The sequence below is a fragment of the Pteropus medius genome, unplaced genomic scaffold (assembly GCF_902729225.1).
Source record: "Pteropus medius unplaced genomic scaffold, Ma_sr-lr_union100, whole genome shotgun sequence".
In the NCBI taxonomy this organism is placed as follows: domain Eukaryota; kingdom Metazoa; phylum Chordata; class Mammalia; order Chiroptera; family Pteropodidae; genus Pteropus; species Pteropus medius.
In genome coordinates, this window is record NW_024349796.1 from 2102924 (window position 1) to 2110985 (window position 8062).

Sequence of the window (8062 nt, forward strand, 5' to 3'; positions counted from 1 at the left end):
ATATAAATGTCATCATAGAATGTAATCTTTTGTTTTTTTATTTTATTGACTCAGCAAAAAGATTTTTAGATTCATTCATGTTGCTGTGTTTTATATCTTATTCCTTTGCAGTGTAAGTATTCCATAACTTGTTTACCCATTCACATTTGTTTTTGTTTTTGTTTTTGTGTTTGGCTATAATGAATAATGATAAACATTTATGTACAAGTCTTTTTGTGAACATATATTTTCATTTCTCTTAGGTAAATACCTAAAAGTGAAATTGCTCAGTTGTATGATTAGCGTATGTTTAACTTTATAAGATATCGCCAAGCTGTTTTCCAAAATGGTTACATCATTTTACATTTCCCGCAGCAGTGTATGAGACTTCCAGTCACTCCATATCCTCGTCAACACTCAGTACACTCATCTTTTCGACTTTGTTCATTCTAGTATGAGTATAGTGGAATCTCTCTGTGGTTTTAATTTGCATTTGTCTGATGACTCATATTTCATGTGCTTCATGATTATGCACATATCTTCTTTTGTGAAGTGTCTGTTCAAGTATTTTGTTCATTTCTTGGTGGTATAGAGGGGTTGTTTTTCTTCTTGTAATTGAGTGATTTTAAAAATATATATTGAATAAAAGCTCTCTGTCAGATATCTATTTTGCAGAAGAAGTTCTTAATTTTGATAAAGTCCATTTTTGTTTTTGGTTTGGTTTGATTCCTGCTTTTTGTGTCTTGCTTAAGAAAACTTTGCCTAACCTAGTTTCACAAAGATTTTCTCCAATGTTTTCTTTTAAAAATTTTACATTTTTTAAGTCAAACAATAGTCTTTTTCTGTGGTTATTTTCATTTATCTGTTCCCAGTTTGTTTTTCAGAGGTGACTATTATATGATCAAAAACCATATGACATCGTAAAGGAAACAATTTACCATTTGTTTTACAGTTATTAACATTATAAAAAAATGTATGTTAAGGTAAGATTTCTTTAAAAGAGAGTCTGTAGAGTAGTGTTCATCTGTGAGTAATAGAATTATGAGTAATATTTATTTTCTTACTTTTTCTTTCCTATATTTTTCTGAGTGAGTGTTTTCAAAAGAGTATGTATATAAGTTGTATATTTTAAAATACTGTTAGTATGCATAAATAATAAATAGTAATATATAAGGGGGCAAGTTTGCAGAATTAAGCTCATTTCTTGTTATGTCTTACCTGTCTGGAAAATTCAAGAAAAACAAAACATTGTCTATGGAGCTGGAGCTTTCATCTTAATATACCCATTTTTTTTAAAATTTGTCTACAGTTACTACAGAATTTTCATTTGTTTTTTATTCAAATATCTAAAAAAATCTCTTCACTGACTTTGCTTTAATTTGTAAATTTCTATTCCAGTCATATCACATAGGAGTGAAATAAGATTAGGTTACTCTTGACTTCATCTTCAACAGTCAAAGGGTCCTTGCCCATTCACTTAGGTTCGCCCTCCTTGGAAGTAGCAAAGCCCAGAGAGAGTAATTAAGGTTGTCAGTGTCTACAGTTGCAAGAAACTCAAGCTATTTAACAGAAGCCACTACACCAGGAGAATGAGCTCTACTATTTTCCTTGAGTTTCCTTCTCTGAAGATGGAGACTCCACTAGGTAGCTGAAGCAATGTGATTCCTTAAACATTTAATTTATATTCTCTAGGATCACATCTGCAGGAAGAGCAGCAGAACCATGGTCCCAGGAAATGTCCTAATCTAGCAGCTCAATATGATTTCTTTTACTTATGATTCGGGACTCCCTAAATGATCTCAGCCTTCTTTATCGCCTATGTTTACTCCAAAGTCCCACCAAGCTGTCTGCCAGTGTCCATCCTGTTAGAACACAGTCTCTAAGCATTATTTTCTTCATTTACAAGTGGCTTTCCTGTTTATAAAATTAACATAAGGAATAAGTATTACCCTAAGCCTGGCAACCAACATGGTGCATACACAGTATAATCACAAAAGGGAACTCTTATTTTCGAGGTCATAGGCAAGTGACCACTCTGTGGCATCTTCTTTATCTTATCAGTACCTCCCACTCCTTCACTGAATTAAAACCTATTTCCCCTAACTAAATCTCATACAGTCTCCTCCAATTCAGTGGTTTTCCATTCAAGTCAGTGCTAAATAATAGTTTCTAGAGAGAGGCGGAGAGCAATAGAGGGCCATGATCAGCCTTAGCCGGTATCTTGCAGCTGTGTAACAGCAGCCACAGGCCAGTGGGGCCCCTCCTGCTGCTAGTGGCTAGAAGGGAGAAGGACACATAGACCCCTTCAAGTAACAAAGACTTCGTCTTGCCCTGTCTCTAGTTTCAGTCCACTGGGGCAGTTCTAGCGTAGTCCAGCCCCTAGCGCTTCCCAAACACATACTTAAGTTATTAAGAATGGTCCATTTACGAATCATTCATTCAACCGCAATGAATACCACTTATAATGAAGATAACCTCTAATTTCCCGAAATGCGCATTAAATTTTATAGCAAGTATTCATCAAATCAAATAAATTACTCTTTCTTCTTGTTCCGTTCTACTTCCTTGAGTGTTTATAAGCAGAGCTCATTAGGACCTCTGGAAGTTGTTTACTGTCTGCCTTTCTGTTCAGTTTGGAATGAATGTTTAGCTTCTATAGATTCAAGCTACATTTTTGAAGCACACGCAAGCCTTCCCTGAACAGCCATGCAGATTGGCTTTGTCCTCACAGACAGAGGTTGCAGTCACACGGCTACACCGACCACTGAATTAAGCACTCCTGGACCCACTCACCAGCTCTACTTCTGTTTTCTCTAGAGAATTTATACCCTTTAAACACACTACATGATTTAATTATTACATCTACTGGTATTTTATCCTCTAAAATGTAAGGGCATGGATTTTTGTCTTATTCATTGACGTGCCCTAAGTACCTGTAGCACCCCTGACACGTAGCAAGCTCTCAATAAATATTTGTTGAATGAACAAATTGGTGTTCAAAGGCCCTCAGAAAGTCGCCCTTTCCCTCCATAATATCTCTAGTCCCCAGGTGGCACAGTGTCTGAATCTCCATCATTAGAGATTTCTGCTTTGGAGGTGTTTTATCTGTGGCTTTCTTTAGGTTATGATGTATATACATACTTCTATGAAGAAAAACATTCATCCATCCATTCAATGACTATATTCAATGATTATTCACTATGCATAAAGCACTGTGCTAGGTACTGTGGAGGCACAGAACTTGGTCATACTCATCTCACCTCAAGACAGGCTTACATTTACTCACTATGTGACATTGAGCCACTCAAGAGAGATACAAAGAGCACTTCACTGAGGCCAAGGATTGCTGGTGGCGGTTATATCCATCCCCAGAGGGACTCAGTGTCTCTCTGGCCCTGACAATAGTACATCTAAAATCAGAGAGAATGATAGATGGGGACTTTATCCATTTATTTATTTACATCTTCATTAATGTGACACATTATGAATTTCTTCTATGTGTCAGGCATTTGCTAAGTCCTGGGTATATGGCAGTGAACAAACGACAGTCCTTGCTTCGCGAAGGTCACATTGAGTTGAAAAGTTGGACACTACACAAGGATTTCTTTCTTTTACATGTGACAAGAGTTTTAATAGGGATTACTAGGAGCTATAGAAACATGTGGAAGGGCCCCAACTCTAATATAACCTGGGGAATAGGGGCTGGTCATATGAAAACCCTGAGAATACCCCCAGGGAACTGTGTGAGGTTATACCTGAGCCTCAGATTTTACAGGGGCAATGGAGAGATAAACGTGTGCACATAAGACTAGTGGGTTTTCTGTGTTATTGTCTTTGTTAATTGGGTTGATTTTTATGGTTGTAGTTGAGGTGATTCTTATTGTTATGCTTTGTTTTGTCGTATTGTGTATATTGCCTGAGATCCTAGGGTTCTTCCTTGATGTGGCGTGGTAGCCAAGGTTCGGTCTGGGGATCCCCAGTCCATGGAATCGACCTCCCCTACACCCTCACCTTCCTGTGGCCTTCTTCTTCCACTCCTAGCACTTTACATAAACCTCTTTGTCCACTGCTAACTACTCTCCCTCAAGAGGATACTGCTTATTCTCCCAGGCCCCAAATATCAAAAGGTCCATCAGGTGAAAACCTCGAATTTGAGGTTTATCCCTTCTTGATACACCATTCTTCTTCATTGCTGGCATCTTTCAACTTCTTGAAAAATCTTTCAAATTTATAAGCTTTACCCTAAGTCATCATTCATTCATTTATTCAAATGATATTGATTAATATAAATTAAGTACTTATAATGTGTTTCAAACTCTTCTATGTGCTTGGGACACACCAGTGGAAAAACTGGCAACTTATCTATCCTCATAATTACCTAATATTCTAGTGAGGGAGGATGAAATGTAAAATATATAAATTATATACTATGTAAGAGATGATCAGAGCTCCGAGGGAAAAATAGATCTGGGTCAGGCGGGCAAGGGGAAGAAAGAAGTTCGCATTGTGAATACTTGGTCAGCATAGACCCCATTTGGAAAAGCATAGATATGAAAAGATGCTACTATTGTAGAACAGGCCTGTATCACCTTCACATGGATACGGCAACAGCCTCCAACCCGGGTTGCCTGCTTCCAGCCCAGCTGCTCCTCCCATTCTCCACGCTGAAGCCTGACTCGTGTTTCTGAGCCCCCGTCAGACCACTGTTCCTCTGGTCAGCTCCCCCCTCAGTAATCCTGTTCTCAGCTCTTGGGCAGCCTGGGACACGGGTTCTCTATCCATAGTCTCGAGCTCTGCTCAGCCTCTCTCCTGCCATTGTCTTTGACACATCTTCACTCAAAAAATACAAATTAATCTCTCCAGGTCGTTGTCCACATAACCACGTCTACCTAAAATGCTTGCCCTGCAGCTTGCTCCTGCTCCCCTTTCAGTACCCAGCTCAGTGGCCTTCGCTACAACAAGGACTCCTTGTCCCCTCCAGTCCGGCTTACCTGCCCTTCCCACGCATGCCTCTGACAACCTGTGTTTCCCTCTGCCATAGCCTGTGTCCTGCTGTCTGAATCGTCTGCCTCTTGACAGACCCCTCTTCTGGACTTCTATGAACAGAGACTGTTTCTTTCACCTCTGAACTCCCAGAACTGCACAGTGTTTGATCAATGAATTATTGGAGGAAACGTGGTCCCCTCAATGGAAACAATGCAGAGTGTAAGGGGACATGTCTGAAGGGGCAGCGTGTGGAAGAGAGATTTGACTAAGCAAGCTTGCCTCCAGAAGGCCAGCATAAACAAGTCGTTGGAAGTTACAGAGAATTGATTTTAGCTCAATCATCCTTATTTTGGATAAAACAATAATTGTAACTAACACTGGTTTAGTTTAGCTCTCTGTCAGCACTGTGTTAAGTGCTCCACAAATGTCATCTCATTTACTCCTGGAACAACCCTATAAGATCAGAAGCCCTTGCTGTCCCTTGCTCCAAGATATATAATGCCTACAAAGTCATTTGAGACTTAGAGGAAGACATTTATTGCATTATACAAAGTGACTTAAAGTGATAATAACAGGCATTATCATCGCTTTTCTGTTTGGTGTTATCACTTTCTGGAAATTTTATATCTGTAGAAAAGTTATCAAGCTTTTCAGACAAAACTCCTTTGCATTTCTGTGAGCTCACCAGCAGCAGCCATAATATTAGATCACCATGGACATCAGTGGGTTCTTAGGACCCATTTAGAACTTAGAGTTAAACAAGAGACTTCTAACTGCATTCAGAATCAAGGATTTGCTGTCATCTGCTTGGAATAGATTAGAATGCAAGAGGACTATTTACATCCATGTATTTTATTGTACAACTTAAAACATTTAAACTTATTTTTTTTTTTAGAAATTATACTAGAAAGACTAGGAGTGGTTTTGGGTGAGGTGAGCCAAGAAGCACCATGACCAGGAAAGGTAATATGTAGTTTCTGATTCATAAATCCAGAGGCACAGTGCAAATTTAAGATATTGTGGTTACATGCTGAAGAAACACGGGTAAAACACAGAAGACCTTTAACTAAGCATGGAACGATTAAGGAAAAGAAGCTTCCCCATATCACTGCCACCAGAACAAACTGTGGACCCAAAAGCCACATCGGGGGCTGTGGAAACTGCTTCAAGAAGTGTCCTGGCCACAAATGTCGGGACTTTAGCCCCTCTGTTGAGCAAGATGTCCTGACAGTTAATATGATTGACATAGCTGGAAAGAACTGAGTGGAAGAGAAAAGTGTGGGGCGGGGGGGAAGGAGGGGAGGGGGTGGAGAAGCACGATCCAAATAAACCATACCGATGTCAATGATAGAAGGTGAGATTAAAGAATGTGTGTTGTAAGTAAACCACCGTTCCCCACATCATATCAACACCACAATGTGCTTGCAAAAGGTCTGTGGAGAAAGCTTAAGGATTCACCGGCTGCTCCAGCTAATTCAGAATTTAAATCACTTATATAACGGTGAAAGGTTAGCATTATTTTATTAATGTGACATTTATATTGCATTGCATATTTTAAAAGTTCATGGCTATCATTACTGAGCATTTATGGTCCTTTGTGAAGATCTTAGAAAACAAGGCAGTGCTTCCGCCGAGATCCCACAGAGGGCGTGTTCATCGCTGAGGCTGACTCACCCTGTGGGAAGCAGGAAATGCCTGAGTGTTAACAGCAATGGGCACGTGCGCATCTGAAGAGCTTCCAAAACACCTGCTACTTTACCTACGCTGCAAGAATAATGCAAAGTTCTACTGCCTCTGATTGAACTGAGAGAGATAAATACGTTAATAAAAACGATTTGGAATATTTCCTATTGATTCTGAAATATAGCAGAAATCATTCTTTATAGGACAGAGGTTAATTTCATTATGCTTAGCTAAAGCAAAAGCTAAGAAGTTTTAAATTGCCTGGTGAGCGAACGCTGTTTGAAAGAGTCCACCTGACTTGTCTCCTGACATTTTACGGGGTCCAAACCTATCCCATTTTCCAATGAGAAAGAGATTGAGCTACTGTTCCAAAGTAACGCAGCATCTAAGTACGAAGCCCAACGGGTAAACTAGGATGATGGAGCAGGCTTGATCTGCTTTCCCAGAATAATCCCAAGAGCGCTATGAATGACATTTGTTCTTTCTGCTGCCCTTCAGTCCTCCACCCTTCTTAGTGCCTTATTCTCCCCTACTCATGCTTTTATCTGCTTTTAACTCCTGACTTTAAATTAGGTCACCCAGCCCTACATCATACCTGGTACTCGAGACTTACTTAATGGAGTGAGGCAGAGGGGTCATTAGTGCCTGCCCTTACACTCACTAGGGGCTTTAGATCTAGATATTGGCTATTATTTAAGAAATAAAACCTATAATTATCTTGCAAGTATCACATACATAGCATTAATATTTTATTAGTTTGGTAAATATAAACATTTAAAAACCCCTATTTTAGCTTTTCTTAGCTTTTGTACTTTACTAGGAAACACAAAACGGAAAAAGATCAGGGCGCTGGTCTTCCGCGAGGCTCTGCGCGTGCGTACTGGGAGTGCGCCGCAGGGCCCGCCCCATTCGCGGGCAGCGTCCGGCCCTCTCTGTGGGTCATATGCCCTTGTTCTGTGCTCCTTTCTCTGCTCTCCTATCATCCTGGTTCTGGATCTTCACTTGACCTTCTGCTCCCAGGTCAACCCCCGCCCTGTGGATTGGACAGCAGCTGCGGCTTTCTCTGCTTTGGACCCTCGGCGCCCCCTAAGCTATAGATTGAACCCATCCTTAGATTTTTCTGCCTCTCCCACCCATGAAATTCTGATCCCCAGAAGCCTCTTCAGGTTTTTCCAACCCTCCCTCCACCCACCTCAGATATAGCTGGACCCTCTTACTTCAAACCTAGTAACCAAACATGCCCATTGCTATGGCAACACAGATACCGTAGTGTTACAGAGCAATGACCTCCCCTGGGAAATAGTGCTGAGAGAAGAAAACACCAGCCTTCCTCCAAGGAGGTCATTGTCAAGGCTGAGGGGGCTTCCGGTCGCTTCTGCTCCATACCTCCACCTGCCACAATCTCCACGAGCCC